The sequence below is a fragment of the Martes martes genome (genome assembly GCF_963455335.1).
Source record: "Martes martes genome assembly, chromosome: 4".
Classification (NCBI taxonomy): Eukaryota; Metazoa; Chordata; class Mammalia; order Carnivora; family Mustelidae; genus Martes; species Martes martes.
Window position 1 is genome coordinate 106,849,501 of NC_137891.1, and position 20,672 is coordinate 106,870,172.

A 20,672-nucleotide genomic window follows, 5' to 3' on the forward strand; every position below is an offset into this window, starting at 1 on the left:
TACTTGGTTCCCTATGTCTAAGCACAGTTTCCTTCACAAGGTAGAACCTAAAAAGATATTTAATAAAAAAAATATTATTTAGATGGATAAAAGATAACATTTTTAAGAAAAAGCAGCTACATTTAGCAGATCTTCCGGAATATTGACTGACTCCCATTTGCATGACCCAAGCAAAATGAAAAGTTTATTTATTTTTTTTAAAGATTTTATTTATTTATTTGACAGACAGATCACAAGTAGGCAGAGAGGCAGGCAGAGAGAGAGGAGAAAGCAGGGTCCCTGTTGAGCAGAGAGGCCGATGAGGGGCTCGATCCCAGGACCCTGGGATCATGACCCGAGCCAAAGACAGAGGCTTTAACCCACTGAGCCACCCAGGTGCCCCAAGTTTATTTTTTAATACACGTCCCATCAACTTGGTCCCAGCAAAAATTTTTATGAGGGAAATTTGTTCATTTTGAGAAAAACCATCGTAAATCTTTCTGAATGTGCCTCCTTCCAGTGTCCCTAAAAGATCTGTGATTTGCCAAATGATTTAAAAAAAAAACAAAACTATTCTCTCCTGAACTCTAAGATTAGAAACATTGTTCTGTCCCTTGGTATTTTTTTTTTTCCCTTATGTTCCCTTATGTTCCCTTATATTCCTGTTGAAACAGGTTTCCCTGTTACAGTTCAAGGACTGGTTTTAGCCAAAAAGCTGCTTCTCATGTTTAGAATGCAATTTAAATAAGAATCTTCATCATTCATACAGGTAATATTTATGGAGTGTTCATTGTGTGCCATGCTTTTTATGCATTATTTCATTTAACTCTTAAGTGATTTGACTCCTTGAAAATCTCATTAGCTCATGGTATTACGCCTCTTATCACATATGGAGTCTTATTATCCTTATTATATAGTTAAAGTGACTGAATCTTAGAGTTGACACAGCTAGTAAGCAGCAGAGGTGAGATTTGATCCTAGGCCTCTCTTAATTTGGAATTTAACAACTATCCTATACAGTTGCTGTCACTCTCAATGGCAGGAGATGGACTTCATGGTAGTGGAATACAGTCCAGTTTCTTTTTGAATACCTGATAGACCAAGCTGTTGACCGTGATAACAAAAAGCCTAACTCATCCCCACACCTAATTGTTGATTATGTAAAGGCTTTTCACCTCAATATCCTCTGTAAGAGAATATAAAACTACAGTGGATTCCACCCACTACCCATCTGCATGGCTACTATAAGAAACAAAACAGAGCAAAGAACCAGCATCGGTGAGGATGCTGAGTAATTGGGATGCTCGAGCCCGATTGGTGGGAATGTAAATGGTACAGACGCTCTGGAAAACACTATGCCGGTTCCTCAAAAAGCTGTAAGTAGGATTACCATATGACCTAGCAATTCCACTTCTGAATATGTACCCAAAAGTATTGAAAGCAGCATCTCAAAGTAATATTTTTACACCCATGTTTACAGCAGCAGTGTTCCCTGTAACTAAAATGTGGAAGCAGCCCAAGTGTCTATTGACAGATGAACAAGGTATACATAAAATTGAATATTAGTCAGCCTTAAAAAGGAGGGAAATTCTCTACAGTTAAGAGACTGTTTCTTTGGGATGCCTGGGTAGGTCAGTTGGTTAAGCACCTGCCTTCAGCTCAGGATCTCAGGGTCCTGGGATCAAGTCCCACATCAGGCTCCCTGCTCAGTGGGGAACCTGTTTCTCCCTCTGCCTGCCTCTACCTCTGCTTATGCTCTCTCTCTCTCTTTGACAAATAAATAAAATCTTTTAAAAAAAAAATCTGTTTCTTCTACTCCCAAAACCAATATTGCACTGTATGTTAACTAAAATTTAAATAAAAATTTTTTTGAAAAAGAGTCTCTGTTTCTTGGTGTCTCTTTCTCTCTTTCTTTCTTTGTTAGTTTTGTGTCTTAAACTCCACAAATGGGTGAAATCATATGGTATTTGTCTTTCTCGGCTGACTTTATTTTACTTAGCACTATATTCTCTAGCTCCAACCATGTTGTTACAAATGGCAAGATTTCATTTTTTAGAGGAATATTATTCCATTGTACATATATACTGGAATTCAAATGAAAAACTTAATTTAAAAAAAAAAGAAAGAAAGAAAATGTGTTTTGGGTACCTGAATGCTAAGATTAAAGTTTTTTGTAGAAATATAATTTTTGTCCTCCACTGATGTACTTGATATTAAATCTGGATTCTTACAGCTTGGGGAAAAAAAAAAAAGGAGGAAATTCTGAAACAGTCTACAACATAGATGAGCCTTGAGGACATTAGGTTAAATGAAATAAACCAGGCACAAAAAGATAGAAACTGTGTGATCCCACTTATATAAGATATCCAGAGTAGTCAAAATCCTAGAGACAGAAAGTAGAATGGTGGTTGCCAGGGACTAGGGCAACAAGAAAACACAGTTATTGTTTAATGGATATAGAGTTTCAGTTTCACAAAATAAAAGTGTTCTGGAGATGGTTGGTGGTGATGGTTGCACAGCGCTGTAAATGTATTTAATGCCACTGAGCAGTTCACTTAGTAATACTTAATTTTATGTCGTGCATCCTTTGCCACGATAAAAAACACATGAGAAAAAATTACATTAAATTTCAGTAATTGTCAATTTATGGTCCATTTGAACAACAAGTTTAAACATGTTAAGTTAAAAAGGAGAGTCATTTTCATACCACAGAAAATAATCAAGAAGCGCTTGAGTGGCTCAGTCTGTTAAGCCCCTGCCTTTGGCTGAGGTCATGATCCCAGAGTCCTGGGATCAAATCCCATGTTGGGCTCTCTGCTCAGCAGGGAGTCTGCTTCTCTATCTCCCCACTGTTTGTGATCTCTCTCTCTCTCTCTCTCTCTCTCACTATCTCTCTCACTATCTCTCTCTCTCTCAAATAAATAAAATCTTTAAAAAATTAATCAAGAACCACAAGAGAGTCATATTAAGAGAGGGGCGGCTTATTTCTTAGGTATCTGCACTGGACAATGTGGCTTGCAACTGAAGGGTCATCCAGATGTCTAGGACCTCTGAGAAAACAATCACTGTGTTGTGAGGCAGGGGGAGGCCCAGCAGGCCGGATGGCTCATTCGTCACCTTACGGAAGGCGCCCTCTCAAGAACGTGTAAACTGAATGAAGAGCTCACTCAGAAGGTTACAGCAAACGTATGCCAGCCCTCTGAGTTCTCTGTCGGGGTCATTTCGCTTGAAATGATTCATCTTAATCTTCTGCGGTTCTGGGAAGAGTAAGATATATCAGGCAGGAGGTCCCGCATGTCTTAACTGCCGGCCTTTATGACAGAGAAGAAATCCTTCCTAGACGACCACCCTTGGAGGTAGGAAACAGCAGGGTGGAGTCCAGAGCTCTGCATGGATTGTTTACCCAAAAAATCCCTAATAATTAACAGAGCAAAAACTGGATTTTGGAAGCTAAATTCAGAACTTGTTTTGGTGACCTTCAGAAAGGATACTTTAGCACAAAATTTATCATAAATGTTACCATGCTTTGCCCTCTGAAATGAAACTATTTTACTTCAAATTGAACACTGCTGGTTATTTTACCCACTTGTACTGCTGTATTTCTGGAACATATTCCCTGTCCTTTCCACAGACTTTGGTTTGTTTGTTTTTTTTTTTTTCCCCCAGTGGAAAAGGAATTTTTGGGGTCACGTGCTCCTAGAATTCTTTCTGTAGTTTGTTCTAATTCATTCATATCCTCTCTCCTAGTCTGTCACTCACTTCCAAACCCTTTGCCCACAGTAATGGGTGAAAATGGCTAAGCTAGATGCAGCTCAATTCAAGGCAGAGAGCTCCAGATGAAAACCCAGGGACCAAGTTTATGATTTTCTTATCAGTAGGCTCCCATCCTTCTTCCTGCAATAAGCACTAAATCTTATAGGTAAATGACGCACTTAATAAACACTATATCCCTGGAACAACTTTATAAGCGCATAGAAATGAACACCCATAAAATACCTAGAAAGTTACTGCACAAAGCAGTTGGACAACAGATGAAGATTTTACTCTGATGTTGCTTCTGCCATTCATTTATTCACTCATACATTCATACATTCACACATTCAGCAACTATTTATTATATTTTTGTATTGTATTATATTTATTGTATTTACTATTATTTATAGCCACAAGAAATGTGGTGAACAAGATAGATATGATCCCAACAATGACAGAACTTACATTCTAGTGGGATGAGACATGTAGAGAAATTGAGAGGAACCCACAATATCTTATAATATATGCTATCATAATGGGAGAATTGTAGTGAGCTATTGGGACCACAGAGGAGGGGCAACTAGCACAAGCGTGTGTGTGTGTGTGTGTGTGTGTGTGTGTGTGTAGAGGCTGGTCACCAAGGATTCCTATGATTAAATCCCAGTTGATACTTCAAATATGAGTTAAAGGAGCCCCTGGGTGGCTCAGTCAGTTAAATGTCTGATTTTAGCTCAGGTCGAGATCTCAGAGTTCTGGGGTTGAGCCTCAAGTCAGGCTCCACACTCAGCAGGGTATCTGCTTCCAGCCCTCTCCCTCTCCCTCTACCACTCCTTCTAATTATGCTCTCTCTTCCTCTCTCAAATAAATAATATCTTTGAAAAATAAATGAAATAAAATATGAGTTTAATTTAGACCAATAGAGGGGTGGGGTGGGGAGACAAGGGAGAACCTGTATGTACAAAGGCCCAAAGACTAAAAAGAAGATTCCATTAATTCTGTAATTTTTTGACTACTGTCCCACATTTTACTTCTCTTCTCTGTGACAGGAGGCGTGTCATAGCCAAACACTGGGGCAAGACTGTATCTGGAGATACAAGCTATTGCCCATGGAGTTATTTTCTCTGTTTATAATGGTTGAGCTCTTTGAATATGTCATTTATTGCATTCCTCACTTAAAATGTGACCAGCTTACAGACAGCAAGCGTAGCTCAGTGCATTTCCCATATGCAATGGAAGCTTAAGAAATGCTGGAGTTAAACAAATAGATAAACAGCAGAGAGGGGTCAGTCACCAAGCTGGAACTCCCAGAATTTCCAAGGGAGCAGCAATGTTTATCTAAGGAGGGTTTTAAGCCAGCATGACTTTCTGAAGTCCAACAGTAGGAGCTGAGCCACAAAGATCCCCATTATATAGTATCCTGGCAATCCTAATAGCCACTGCCCCTCTGACTGCAGTTGGTTGACTCCGTCGATAACAGAAGCCAAAATCAGGAGTTTCGAGGCCTGTGAAATGTTCATCAGCTTCAGGGAGAGAGAGAGAGAGACAAGGCCTGTTCCATAGTCCCACATGTCAGCCACACCCAGAACTCAGGCCAGGCTGAGGGAAATCGTGTTGCATAGAGTGTGTGACCCACAGTATGAGCCAGGCACTGTACCAGGTGCTGTGGTCATAAACATGAAGAAGTAGCTTCTGCCGCTAAGGTACATCTGGCACATAGTAGTTGCTTGATAAATATTTGCTGAGAAAATGGGTGAACACAGTCCCATGTATTTCAACAGAACACTTACCACAAAATATGTTACAATTTTGTTTTTATAGTGGGACTTTCTCCGAGGCTGTGGAAAATTTTGTATCCCACAGACTCTGTAGTTTCTACAAAAGGATCTCCCCTGCCGTCCTCAAGGAACCCCTGCCATTGCTTTTGAAGACAGTTAGAGCCACAGCTGCAAGGAGGCCCTGGTCCCCCCTCATGGAGACTGTGGCACACCTCTGCTCCGAGGTCACCCTTACCCTGTGCACAGCTGTTGGACCCAAAGAGCTACTCTGAGAGTCACAGCATGAGCGGTAGCCCTAAGAGCACCAGAGTCATCCCGAGAGAATATTCTGCAAAGAACGCACATTTCTAAGTAAGCAGGACTCCCCTCCACTCTCGGATTGCCCAATGCCAGTGCTCCTGGCCACCAAGACCACAGGGTCCTGATGGGATGAATCAGTAACTTTATTTCCTGATGCAGAGAACAAATATATTTCCTTCCTCTGAAACCTGGAAAGTCATGTTCGGTAGTGGCCTATTTATTCATAAACATCCTCAACATGAGGATTCTATCTGCTCAGGTAAGGACAGTTTTAAATCTCAGGGAGTCAAGTTCTTCCTTGTATCAATAATATCCCAATAATACTGGTCAGAAGCTCTGGTTTTGAGTTCCCTGAGTCGTATAAGCAAGACATTTTGCTTTGAGGGTACTTTCCTCAGGCCTTTTTGGCACAAATTGCAACCAGATCTTAGCTATTTCCTCTTTGAAGTGGTGTCTTAGACTTTGGGATTAAGGCAGGTCATTGAGCATGCTGAGAAAAATGAAGCAGGCAGTGTGACCCCTTGGGGAGGGTTGCCCTTTCCAGTGATGGGGACAGGCAAACAAGATTAGCCAAATGGCAGTAATGGGCTCGAGTTGCAATTCTCATTACTGTCTATAGAACTCATACTAATATGAGGGAGAAAGGAACATAATCATGAGTTGTGCTTCACGGACAGAACAATACTCTTCTCTTTCATTTGTTTCGTCCCTAATTCTCATCTCCTCAAGCTGGCTGGGAATATTCTGTGCCCCGGTTTCTGTCATTGGGTCCTTTGCTCATCCATCAGTCACTCAGCAAGTATGAAGTCCTTGTGTATCAGGCACTGGGACTAAGTTCCAGCGCTTCTGTCTAGTAACGCAGTACTTGAGGGAGAGAGTGGTAAGTAGGATAAAAAGGCATCTATAAGGTGTGGGGGCCAGGGAAGGAAGAACTCTGTTCCAGGAGTTCCTGGTAACTTTTCCTCAAAGTAAGACCGCAGAGCCAAGTCCTTCAGGACGTATGGGAGTTTCTGAGCGAATAAGTACAGGAAAAGGAGCAGGGGGGCTGGAGACAGAATTCCGGGGAAATAAAGGTGGCTCGCAGCAGCCAGCGCTTACCGATGTGCGTGTCGCTGATGCGTTTGCCATGTCCTAAGCCCTGTTCTATGTTCTTTACTGGCATTTATCTTTTTTGACCCTCACAAAAACTACATGAGGTAGTTCCGCTGTGGCAACTGATCCACAGAGACAGAAGCAGGTTGGCCAAAATCACACAACTAGAAAGTGGCGAGTCCACAGTCAGAACCCAAGCTCGAGCTATTAACCGGTAGGACAGTGTGCAGAGAGATGTGTGCACAGGTCCAGCCATGCGAGAACAAGGCCTTCTGGGGGAAGTGGGAGTCAATCAATGGAAAGCGACAGACTGGTCATGAGGGAGCATCGGAAGCGAGAGTGAAGAGATAACGGCCGGATTAGAGAGGGCCTGCGTACCCTGCTGAAGTTTGTACTTAAGCCTCAAAGCACCTCGAACCATGAGAGGGTCTATACCCAAGCTCAGATCTACATTTCAGGAAGATGACGGACAGCAGAGGAGAGGGTGGATATCAGAGGGGCCAGCGAGCAGACACCAGCGGAGACAGTAATGTCACTGTACAGGTGAGAACGGGGAAGGGTCCGGGGAAGAGAATATGGATGCGGGAGGGGGAGCGAGAGCCACAGGAGCTATTTAAATGATAGAATTTAGAGAAGTAGGAGGGACACTGACTGGAGTGGAATTTGATCAAGGAGGAAAGGAGAGAAGGATGATTTCTAGCTTCATTCTGGGGTAGAAGCAACACTATTAACCAGAGTGAGAATGCAAGAGAAGTACTTGGTTTGGGAGAGAGACAATTTGTTCAGCTGGGGAATATTATATTTAAGATGCCTGTCCCAGCTATCATTGCCATGTAACCAACCATCTTAAAACTTAATAGTTTGTGTTTTTAATTTTTTAAAAGATTTTATTCATTTGAGAGAGAGACAGTGTGAGGGAGAGAGAGCATACGCACAAGCAGGGGGAGAAGCAGACTCCCTGCTGAGCCAGGAGCCCAACAAGGGGCTTGATCCCAGGACCCTGGGATTGTGACTCAAGCCAAAGCAGACACCCAACCGACTGAACCACCCAGCTGCCCCAAAACTTCATAGTTTAAAACAATAACTTATGACTGTTGCTCATGTTAATGAGTTAAGTGGGTTCAGCTGGGCAATTCTTGCTCTGAGTCTCTCAGACAATTCCTGTCAGGTGTTGACTGGGTTGTAATCTTTGCAAGGCTCATTTGGGCTGGTTGTCCAAAATGGCTCATTCGCCTGGATGGCAGCTGACGCTGGTTTTTGGATAGGAGCTGAGCAGGGCTTTCCCACCTACGTGTGGCCTCCCTGGGTGACATGAGCTTCTCACAGCAGGATAGTTGGGTTACAAGAGATAGAGTCCAGAGGAAAAGCATTTCTAGAGGCTTAGGCAGAAACGGCAAGGCTTCTAATAACCTGGCCTTAGAAATCATTTAGTAGCTAGGAGTGGGTCACAGGGTCAGCTCAGATTCAAGGAGTGAGGGTTTCCTCAGACTTGAAGACTGAGGAACATATCTCACTGGGGCCCATCTTTGGAGACTAACACAGTGCCTTTGTGACATGCTATTAGAGAAGTTAAATAGGTATTTGAGTTATGAGTCTCTAGTTCAGAAAGAAACCCAGGCTGGGGATCTAGCTGAGAAGATAATCAGTATGTAGGCCATGATGAAAACCATGGAGGCAGATGAGGTCTCCCAGGAGAACATGCAGAGCGATGAAAATAACTCCAGGGGAAGAACCTTGAAACGCCAACACCTAAATGGTAAGCACTGGAACAATGAGCCCCTACCGGGAACTAAAAGCTACAGAAGCAGAGAAAACCATGAAGGAATATGCTTACACAAACCAAATGCAACGTATCAAGAGTGTCAGCTGCTGCAGAGAGGCAACGTCGAGTGGGACCTGAAAACTATTCTCACCAGCTTTGACAACAGGGTGTTCATGGGTGACTTTAGTAGGAATAGTTTCAGGGAACAGGAAAAAGCGAGGAAAAAAATTAAACAGACTGAAGTGAAATAGACAATGATTGGTGGCCGAGAGAGAGCAGTTAAGAAGCTATCAGGAGACATACAGTGGTAGGAAGGCTTATATTTTAGCATGGTTAGGGCAAGGACTCTGGAGTCAGATTGCCTCTTTGCAAGGATTTGCATATCTGTGTGATACTGAATTCTTTCCTAACTTAACCTCTCCAACCCTCACTTTTCTCCAAAGAAAGTGACACTTTGGCACTTGAAGGATGAGCTGGAATCAGCCAGGCAATGGGTTGGGAGAAGAAAGGTTTTGGCTGGGGTAACAGCAAGGATGTCAGTTTGGAGCACACTTGGCTTGTACAAGAAAAAGACTGGAGTGGGACCAGCTGGCAGGAGAGGCAGGGGGGTGATGTGGTCCATGGAGTAGCATGAGACTGGGGGAGGAAGGAGGCAGGAGTCTGATCTTTCTGGTCATTTTTACTTGGTTATTGTAAGTCCAATGGGAAGTCATTGGAAGGTTGTAAACAGAAGAATGACATTATTTGACACATTTTAAAAGGATCCTTCTGGGGCACCTGTGTGACTCAGTCAGTTAAGTGTCTGCCTTCAGCTCAAGTCATGATCCCTGGAATCGAGCCCTGCATCAGATTCTTTGCTTAGCAGAGGAGTCTGCTTCTCCCTCTCCCTCCCCCTGCTTGAGCACAGTCTCTCTCTCAAATAAATAAATAACTCACTCTGTTTTTAAAAATAATCATACACCTACCCAGGAATTCTACTCCTAGATATTCATCCAAAACAATGAAAACATGTGCTCATGAAAAGACTCATGTAAGAATATTCATAATCATTTTATTTGTAGCAACCCAAAACTGGAAGAAGTCCACATACCCATCAATTAAAAAATTATGAACACACTGCAATATATTCATAAGTGGATTACTACTCAACAATAAAAGGAAGTGAATTACTGATACAGGCAACAACATGCTATGTGATTCCATTCCTATGACACTCTCTAACAGACAAAACCCATCTATAATGGAAAACACTTAGAACAGTGGTTTCTTCTGAGGTAGGTGTGGGAGCAGGGATGACTGGGAAGGGGATTAGGGAACTTTCGGAAGGCATAGTTAATGTGCTGTACTAGATAAGAGTTAGGGTTCAACAGTTGCCCAAACTCGGCAAATGTGAACTCAAGAGTTAAATCTTACATTAAAACAAACAAACAGGGGCGCCTGGGTGGCTCAGTGGGTTAAAGCTTCTGCCTTCAGCTCAGGTCATGATCCCAGGGTCCTGGAATCAAGCCCCGCATTGGGCTCTCTGCTCAGCGGGGAGCCTGCTTCCTCCTCTCTCTCTGCCTGCCTCTCTGCCTACTTGTGATCTCTGTTTGTCAAATAAATAAATAAGATCTTAAACAAACAAACAAACAAAAAACAAACAAACAAAAACACCCACATAATTATTGAACTCCCATTAATTATAAGTATGCTGAAGGGTTTTTACAGGGAAGGATAGTAATATCTGCAATTTACTTGAAATACACCCAAATGAAGGTGGCTTCATGAGGAACAGGGAAATGGATGGTTGGCCAGAAATATAGTAAAGCAAGTATATGCGTCACGGACTGAACTGTGTCATCTCAAAATTCACATGTTGAAGTCCTAACCCCTGGTACCTTGGAATGGAATGCTATTTGGTGATAGGAGCTTGCAAAGGTAATTAAGGTAATATGAGGTCATATGTGGGTCCTATTCCAGTGAGTGGTGTCCTCCCAGAAAGGAGAGATGACGATGCAGGTAACACAGACTGAAGGTCAGCCACCCGAGGACACGTGATAAAATGGCCAACTGCAAGCCAGGGTCAGAGATTTCAGGGGAAATCAAACCTGCTGACACTTTGATTCTGGACTTCTGGCCTCCCAAATTGTGAGAAAATGAATTTTTGTTGCATAAGCCATCCAGTCTGTGATATTTTGTTATGGTAGCCCTAACAAACTAATGAGTAGAAGTAAAACGTTAATGGCAGAAAGGAGGGAGTAGGTATGAATATTCACTACCAAATTATTTCAACTCTGCCGCATATTTCGACATTTGCATAGTAAAACATTGAAGAGGGGGAATCATTCTGATCTCTGTGTTCAGCGGGTTTAGGGAACAACTGTGGAAGGTGGGAGGTGGGGAGTACAGTGACCGAAGTGAAGAGTGGTGGGAGCTTGTTATCTAGGATGATGGTGAGAGTGGGTTTGGAGAGAAATGGGCGGATGGGAAAAACAGGACTGTCTGAGAGACTGGATACAGAATACGAGTGAAATGACAAAATCAAAGATGACTGCTATGCATGTCTACAACTGGGTGGCCAGTCGTATCTACTAAGATGGAAAATATACGAGTCACTGGAACAAATCTCAAATCTCTTTGGTCCTGTTTCATTTGAAATGCCCATGGGACACCCAGCTGGCATGGTCAAGGAGTAAGTTAAATATAAAACGTAGAACTCAGACAATGTAAAGTATTTGAATGGCTTAGCACCAAGCCTGATACATAGTAAATATAATAAATGCTTAGTATTACTGCTAATTGTTTTTGTACTTATAGGACGAGTGACTAGAGGTAAATCTTTTAACGCTGAATATGTATACTGGTATATTCTGGCTGAGAAAGGAGATAAGATTAAAAATATATAATTAAATCTGAGATGCTATGCAAAATGGCTAAGAGAAAGCATTTACACAAGCCCCTGCACCGAATGGCATAGGGCTGAGTGAACTCAGGCTGTCCCACTAGCTCATCCATCCCTCAGGCAACGTCACTTCCAAATCACCTCAGAGAAATGGGAACTTATTCTCCATTAAATAACTCATCCTAATGTTTAATAACTACTACAGTCACTTGGTTCCCCCCCATTTGAGTTTGTCTAAATATAGCGAGTACTCAAATTATTGGCCCCAGAATGCAGCTTCTTAAAATCTTAAGTATGGTACAATTTTGTTTCTGTTTACCTGTTAGGTCAGTCCCTGGATTGATTTGCAGTGTAATATCCTTGGATGCAAAAATGTAATACATTTTAGACATCTTTGTTAGAATTTTATATTCCTCCTCAGATGCGGCACACAGATAGCGCCCCTAGATTAACCATGTAGGCAGGAAAATTGGGGGGGAAATGAAAACCTGTCATCCATGTCATTATTTCGGCATTAAGCCTTTCGGGAGTAGGAGAAGTGTCACTCAGAGCCTCTCTGCAATTGCCTGAGCTGCACCAGTGTCACCAGCTGCCTGACACAATCCTGTCGAGCTGAGACTCTCCTCCCCCCCCCACCCCACATCTATGCATCTCCACCCTCCTCTCAGTGGAAACAGGACCAGTATTTGTTCCAGCTGAATGGAAAACAGTAGCACGCGCCATCTTGATGTGGTTTCTTTTTTAAAAAGAATAGCTACCAGCTGCCTCGAGTGCTTGACAACATGCTAGGCACCGTGCTTGGTGCCATTTCATTCACCCTTCATAGCAAAGGTACCGCACGGTGGTATCCATTGTCACCGCATTTTACAGACGAGGCAGCTTGTGTTCCAGGAGGGTAAGTAACCTGCCCAACTCCTACGTGAGAGAATTGGAGTTCAACGTGAAGTCAGATAGTCGACAGAGAAAAATCTCCTGACTGCTGGATGTTTCCTCAGCATCACTGCTGAACATGCCCTCAGGAGGCCCGGGGCTTAGCAGAGCCACGAAGCTCCCAGCTTTCTGTTCTGCCTCTGAGGGAACAGCTGAATGAGCAGCTCCTTTTCCCTGTGAATCTGAAGGCTTCCCCAGCAAGCCCTTCTACACAGGCCCTCGACCCTCTCAACTCCTACCTCCTGCCTGTAGTGTTTTTCCAGGGCGGAAGCCTTCCTGTCTCCCAGGGAAGATGAATCAATCCATCTGGATTAGAGTTAGCTACTGCAGATTGGGCGGGGAAGGAGAAAGAGCAGCTAGCTACAAAAGGGCACACAGAAAGGCCAGGAAACTATTCAGGAGGAAGTAGTAGGTTCTGAAGTCAAACTTCACCAACCAACCTGCTGATTGTCAACCGGCCCATTCCAAAAAGAGCTAAAGGGTAATGTTCGCTTGCCCCCAGTCCATTTTCTCCACTTTGGAACCCCACCCATCCAACAGACGGGACTTTACACGGCAGCAAAACTAAGCTCCCACCTTGCCTCTTGCCCCTCTTGCTGTGATTTCTATGCATTTATATAAAAAAGCTGGTTATCTGGAGAAATGATTTTGTTTCTTGACAAAAATCTATAGTCAGGATAAAGCAGTGTTTCTATAAGGATTTCGCTCCCATGCGTTCTGCTGGGAGAGAGAAAGTAGCATCTGCTGGATCTGGAGAACGGTGATCACAGGTGGGCTGCTTTGCACCACTGGCCTCATTCAGACTGTCTCTAAGGTGTCCCACCGGGGCGTAAGCTCTTTATTCCCTTAGAAGCTTCAGGAATGGGCTGGTCGAATACTGGTAAAGAGATTTGCCTGGAAATTGCTGGGGTAATTCTATTACTTAAGTCACAAACTCAAGTTAATTCCAATGAAATATTCAGGAGGTTTATTTACTGTCTATCTTCCACATTAGACTAGGGCTGGATTAAGAGGAAACCCAGCCAGCCAACTATCCCAAACACCAATCTAAAAGGTGAGTCAAAACCACTTAATGCTAAAACCTGGCCAGGTTATCATAAGAAGGAAGCAGTTTGCATTGACCTCATCACTTTTAGAAGAAACAATAAATGCCTCCCAGCAAGAAGGAAAAATATCAAAGCAACAAGTTTAACTGCATTCTCAGGAGCTGGAAGGACTTAGCCCCAGGGCTTCTGCTTTGCTGGATGACACTTACGGATTTGAGGACAGCTAAATTGTTCTAGACCGAAGAGAAGAGGCAGAACACTTCCACTAAAAACACCCCATCCCTCTCTCACAGTTTAAGGGATGCCAAATTATTCCCCTGCCCGGGGTAGCCACCTGTCTTGGTGTGGCTCTGGCTGGAGGGAGAGCTCCCTGTAGACAGGGCTACAGCTGTTCTGTTCAAGACTGTCTTCTCAGCATCTAGTTCTGTGCCTGCCAGAGTGGGCACCTTAAAGACTTGCCACAGCTCTACTCTAGGGGGCGCCGTTCACAGAGCACGTGGCTACTGTATACAGCCTCCCATGGGGGGCACTACCCTTTGGGCCGTATACAGAAACCCCAAGATTTGTAGGTTGGCTTACCTACAAATGAGTAAATAACATGCAGATGGGGAAGGATTAACTTTTTCTCACCAGCCTTTTCTCCCCATATCCACGTCATTGCCTTAATTTATTTAGTCATATGCCTTCCCTAGTTGGCTTGAGCAGGGCAGGAGGGCTCTTTCTGCCTCAAACTTCCTGTGCTAATTCATTCTCCTTATTTGGCAAGAGTCAGCTCTCCACAACAAGACCAGACTTGTTATAGAGTCACTTCTGTTCTTAAAAGCCTTCGATGGCTTCTCATTGCCAATAGAAAGGACAAACTTTTTAGCGTGGAAATAAGACCCTCCATGAGTAGTCCCAAACTAACTTGTACAGAATCATCTCTCACTACTCCCTCCTTTTTATGCTCTGTGCTCCAACCATGCCCAGTGTCAAATTCACTACATGCTTTCTCACTTGGGGCCATTGCCCATTCTATACCCTCTCCCAAGGATACCCCTTTTGCCCTTTTTCAATATTGGCATGGGTTTTCCACATTGAATATATATTTAAAAACAAATATTTTTGTCAAATTATGTAATTTTAAAAGATTTTATTTATTTATTTATTTATTTATTTATTTATCTCTCTCTCTCTCTCTCACACACACACACACACACACACACACGATTGGGAGAGAGAGAGGGAGAGAATCTCAAGCAGACTCCACACTGATCATGGAGCCCAACTGGGGGCTTGATCCCACAGCCCTGAGATCATAACCTGAGCCAAAACCAAGAGTCAAACATTCAACCAACTGAGACACCCAGGGGGCCTCTGTTTAATTATATATTTTACAAATTTTTAATTTTAGAATAGTTTTAGATTTACAAAAAGCTGCAAAGATAGTACAGAGAATTCCTACTATTCACACACCCAGTTTTTCCTATTGTTAACATCTCACGTTAGCAATGGTGCGTTTGTTATAACTAATCAATCACTATTGATACCTTTTTAATAACTGAAGTCCATACTTTATTCAGTGTCTGAACCAAAGCTCATATTTTATTTCCTCAGTTCTTATTTGATCTTTCTGTTGCAGGATCCTATCTAGGACATCGCATTACATTTAATTTTGATGTCTCCCGAGCCTTCTCTTGGTTATGGCAATTTCACAAATTTTCCTTGTTTTTTGGTGGCTCTATTTTGAGGACTACTGATCAGATATTTTGTAGGATGCCCATTTACTAGAATTTTGCCTGGTGTTTTTTTTTCCTGATTACACTGGGGTTATAGGTTTTGGGGAAGAAGACCACAAAGTGCCGTTCTCATCACATGATATCAAGATTAAATGCTGTCAACATGCTGTCAACATCGCTATTAATGTTAATGTTGATCACCTGGCTGGGTGGTGTTTGCCGGGTGTCTCTTTTATAAAGTTACTCCCCGTGCCCTTTTCCGTACCGTATTCTTCAGAAAGAAGTCATTATAAGCAGCTCATATTTAAGGGATGGGAAGTTATGCTCCACCTCCTTGAGGAGGGAACATCTACATAAATTATCAAATTAGGTTTCTAAAAACATTCTGTTCTCTTGAATGTCTATTTTTGCCCTCAAGTTTCTAATAACCATTGTGTCTTATTCTCAGTGGGTTGTTTTGACTTTGGGTAGTCACAGAATTAGGGTAAAAGGTAGATATATGGTTCCGTTTTTCTAATTTCCTTTTAAGGCCCAGCCTCTAAACTAGAATTACTTGTTACATTTTAAATATATAATTTATAGTCTTTATTTAAACTATACAAATTATAGAGAATGCCATCTATTCTCTAGAAAGAGGAGAAGCAGAAAGTGAAAATTATTAATACACTAGACAACTATTGTTTTATATATATCTGCCTAGGAAGAAGTGGTAGAGGAATTCTGATCCGTTAAGAAAAAAAAAATCAGGGGCACCTGGGTGGCTCAGTCGTTAAGCGTCTGCCTTCAGCTCAGGTTATGATCCCAGGGTCCTGGGATTGAGCCCCACATTGAGCTCCCTGCTCCGCCGGAAGCCTGCTTCTCCCTCTCCCTCTGCGGCTCCCCTGGTTGTGTTCCCTCTCTCACCATGTCTCTCTCTGCCAAATAAATAAATAAATTCTTAAAAAAAATATCATTTATTCTTCAAGTGCCCAAATGCTCTCTGCCTGTCTGAGGACAATTCAGCCATTGCCTAGAATCTGTTCTGATGTTCTCCCATGTCCCACAGCAGTATATGTTATTTCTCGAGTGCCTTGATGTGGAGCAGAAAGAGATGACCCTCCTGCATGTGTTCCAACCCCGTATGTTCTTCGGGTAATATTCTTTCCCAAAGGAAAGAATCCACCTCTGCCTATTATCAGATTCAGACAGATTATCCTGTCCTGAGTTGGCAAGTCTTTAGAGTAAACATCTCTCGGCAATGTATGAGAGATCTCCAGATTGTGCTTGGAGACCCCTTCTGTTTGAAAGATAGAAAAACCCACCACCAAAAAGAAATATTCTTGGTCTCGCTTTCAGGAAGAATCAGCTTGACAAAAAGGCAGCAAAGTGCACCCAGCTGGCAACTAGCTCATCACTACCTGCTTCATGGAATTCCAGTGACCTTGTTTTGCCCCAAGCCAGCTTATGTGTGGATAAAACCTAAACCTGGACCCTTTAAGATTTACGGTAAGGTTTTTATCCCTAAGTATTCCCAATAAGTAAACAATTAAGACATGGTTCAAATGGCCTGAATTTGATCCCTGGAATCCCCCTAAAAGTGCTTTCCCTGGGGCAGAATTTCCCTGAAGAAAAAAAAAAAAAGAACAAAAGAAATGAAATCAGACTTTATTTTGGAATATCTGCATTGGTAAGGGAAGGGAGCTATTAATCACAGAAATGTGTCTTAAAGTTGAACTTTCCAAAGCAAAACTGCACAGTATTTAGTAAATGTAAAATGCATTTATTGAAATTCATAAGCAACCAGGCAAGCAAGCCATGGGCAATAGAATGAATGATTCAGGAGCTCCACATTAGTTATTTTATTTGGTTTTGAAGTGACCGACTATAGGAGGCATATCATGTCCCCCCAATCATCTCCCGCTATTCTGAACACGTGACACTGGTCATGTTTCAGTAGACACAACATGGAAGCCAAGGACATCAGAATTTAGTCTAACTGTTCCCAGTTAGAGAGCTATACACATCTACAAATGTTGCCATGAAGTGAGACCCACTGCATTTGCCAAACAGAATGCAAAGTAAGATCTAATTTTTGGTAAAATAGAGATCTCTAATACAAATGTCTATATATGCAAAAAAAAAAAAAGTCTAAAAAGGTACATGCACTAAAAAGCTAGCAGTGCTGAATCATGAAATTACGAGTGATCTTTATTTTTCTCTTGTACTTTATTATACTTTCAGAATTTTTCTAATAGTACTTTTTAGAAACTTAAAAATAAAGGTAGACATAAACATACTTTTTCTCTTTCCTGACAGAATTTTCTCTTTTTCTCAGTTATATTTCTCTTAACACTCTTCAAATGCAAACTTACTTTCATACCCCTCACTATTTGCAACTAAGTGGGAGGAATTTAGACTTTTTGAAAAAATGTATTAACAGTAGGGTAGCTGATGGTGACTTGGATCGATTGGAGGCTACACAGAAAAAAATTAAAATTCCATTTGGTTTTTTTTTTTTCTGCAAGTATTTTCAAAGCTTCTTAAGGGCTTATAAACAATCTGACTATACATCAGACTTTTGTATTTACAGCATCTGTTATCGTTGGTGGTCATAAACATAACTTGACTTTTTTCCATGAGAAGAGAAGTATGCAGTTTCTCTGGTTAATTCGCATACCTAAAAGCCTCAAAATCTCCTGGAACAGATAAAGTCTATCAGAGTCCCTTTGGTAGGAATGAGGGGAAGCTTATGCATTAAACAGGACCAAGTTCTCATATTCAAATGAATTTCCAATAGTTTGTGCATTTTTTTTGAATTGTAAAATAGGAAGGCTTCTGGCAGCAAAACTAATATGCATTGACTTTGATAATGCATGAGCCAAGGGAAGGGTACAAGAGAGGAATATACTCTTCAAATGCCCTTGGCTGCTTCTCTAGGCCAGGCCCGTCTCTGGGTAAGGCGCCCAGCTGCAGGAGGGAAGGGCAAACAGAGAGCAGTGGGGGAGGAATGAGACAACCACATAACCAAACAAAGTCAATTGAGCCATGTTCCAGACACTCTGAAAAATTCACTGAATGTAGAAAATCATAATATAGGGATTGAAAACACAGCTCCTAGAACAGTGTTTATAAACTTTTAATGTACACCAGAATTACCCAAAGAGATTGTTAAAACACAGATTCTTGGGCCTCCCATCCAAAGATTTGGATTCAGTCAGTCAGTCTAGAGTATGCCCAAGAATTTGCATTTTCACAAGTTCCCAGATATTGTTGATGCCGCTGGTCTACGGATCACACTTGGAGAATAAATAGACTCTATTTGACCTTAAATACTGTCTCTACCACTCACTGCATTAAGCAAGTGGATGACCCAGTCCCTCCCTAGCTCAGTCAACGCCTCTGTGAAATGAAGTAATACTAGCTCCTGGCTTCCAAAGTGTTGTAGTGAGGATTACATGAGAGAAGCCATCTAAGGCTCTCAGAAAAACACCAACAAATGTCAGCTATTATTATTAATATTAACATTATTTTGATATTGTATCGAATCTTCCTGATGTCAGTTGAGGAGACTGAGGCCCCAAGAGATTGAGTGACTATCTCATGGTCCCAAGGCTAGTGATCAGGGAAGCTGGCATGTGGATCTTGGACTTCTAGACTGTCTCAAGACACCAGATGGAGCATACCCTGGGACATCTTGCAGAGGCTGAATATTTTCAGCTTGTCTCAGACCCATGATCTTGATGGAGGAAATAAATACCAAAACAAGCCTCCAAAGTTTGCAAGCATCAACAAAGCTGACTGACAACAACCATGTACTGCTTCTGCCCAATTGAAAGGGAACATACTGTCCTGGGTTATGAAAATGGGAAACCAAGGTCATGCTGAGTGAGGAAACTATTACAGCCCTAATAACTGAGGGGTTTTTATTCCTCCTCTTTCTGGAGAAAACGGGGGTCTGGTTGACAAGAAACACATCCCTCAACCCCAGGAATTTATCAGGGGGACAATTCACAGTCATAATCTAAGCTACCAGCAGGACACTTGGGATAAAAGAAAATTATCCCCAGACTGTTACCTACCTTTGGCCTGATAAAAAAGAAAGAATTCTTTAACTTTGGCTTCAATAAAATGCACAATTATGCATTTTTTAGAAGAACAGAACAAACATCCGTTCCCAGCCAGTAGAATGTAATGTGCTTTTCAATAAAGCTGCTGAGAAAAGCAATAAATCCCAGCTTCGTCCTATTAATGTGTCTTACCTAGAACTCAAGAAATGAGATGCTCTTCTCAAATCTCCAATCAGCTTTCTGCTTTGGGAAATTGGAACTCTAGGGAGAAATAGAGATCCTTGGAACATTATCTTCAAAGCAGAACTGAAAGGAATACTTTAGATTACCAATAACTTTACAACATTCAGAAGATTCCAGCAATCCTTACATGATATCTGAAAAGTGCTTTGAATTTTTAATGAATTGATAACTTACTTCACAGAATTATGGTGAAGATTAATTTGATTAATGTGTGTAAAGAACCTAATACAGACTGTAGCACATAGTGAATCCTCTGTGTTTCCTACTACTATTATGAATTATGATGATTTGGGCTGTGGTAAAGTCACAGCGTTTACAGGCTCGTTCAGATCTCGGTGACTTTCCTGATTCTGTGAAGTAAAGAAATTTGTTCCCTCAATGGGATTCAGTAGAGAGAGTAACAGAGAGGAAGAGAACTATTTTAACAAAAAAAGTTTTAGTAAACAAAGAAACAAGTCCTTTTACGAAGAGCTGTATTTAGCTTTTGTTCATTTTTTAAAAATCAAATTGGTTCATGTATTCTGTGAAGAAATACTCAGGGCTTTTCAAAACCACAACTGATCGATTTTAACCTAAGGTAATCAGAATACACACACAGACCCACGGTAGGAAACACGGTACGTCCTTTATTATAACTTTCCCGTTACCACAATCGGGCTCTCAGAGACCTAATCGCACAGGGTATTTGCCTACCATGTTTGTTTCACTAACTACAAATTTGTCATGTGTTCTGACACCCTACTGAATTCTGAATGGCCAAATTTTATTATAATTTTGGAATAGGACAGTTCCACCTACTTATAGTCCTAGGGCCCAAATGCCTGTGTTTTCATACAATGTTGGGAATATAACCTAGGCAGTTATTCATGAAGGCAATAAAACTACCATCCAGGGCAAGTAAAAAAGTATGCTGGTTTCAATCACTTTTGGGGCGCCTGGGTGGCTCAGTTGGTTAAAGCCTCTGCCTTCAGCTCAGGTCATGATCCCAGGGTCCTGGGATCGAGCCCTGCATCAGGCTCTCTGCTCAGCGAGGAGCCTGCTTCCCCCCTCCCCCCCACCCCCCCCCCCCCGCCTGCCTCTCTGCCTACTTGTGATCTCTGTCTGTCAAATAAATAAATAAAATCTTGGTTTCAATCACTTTTTCACC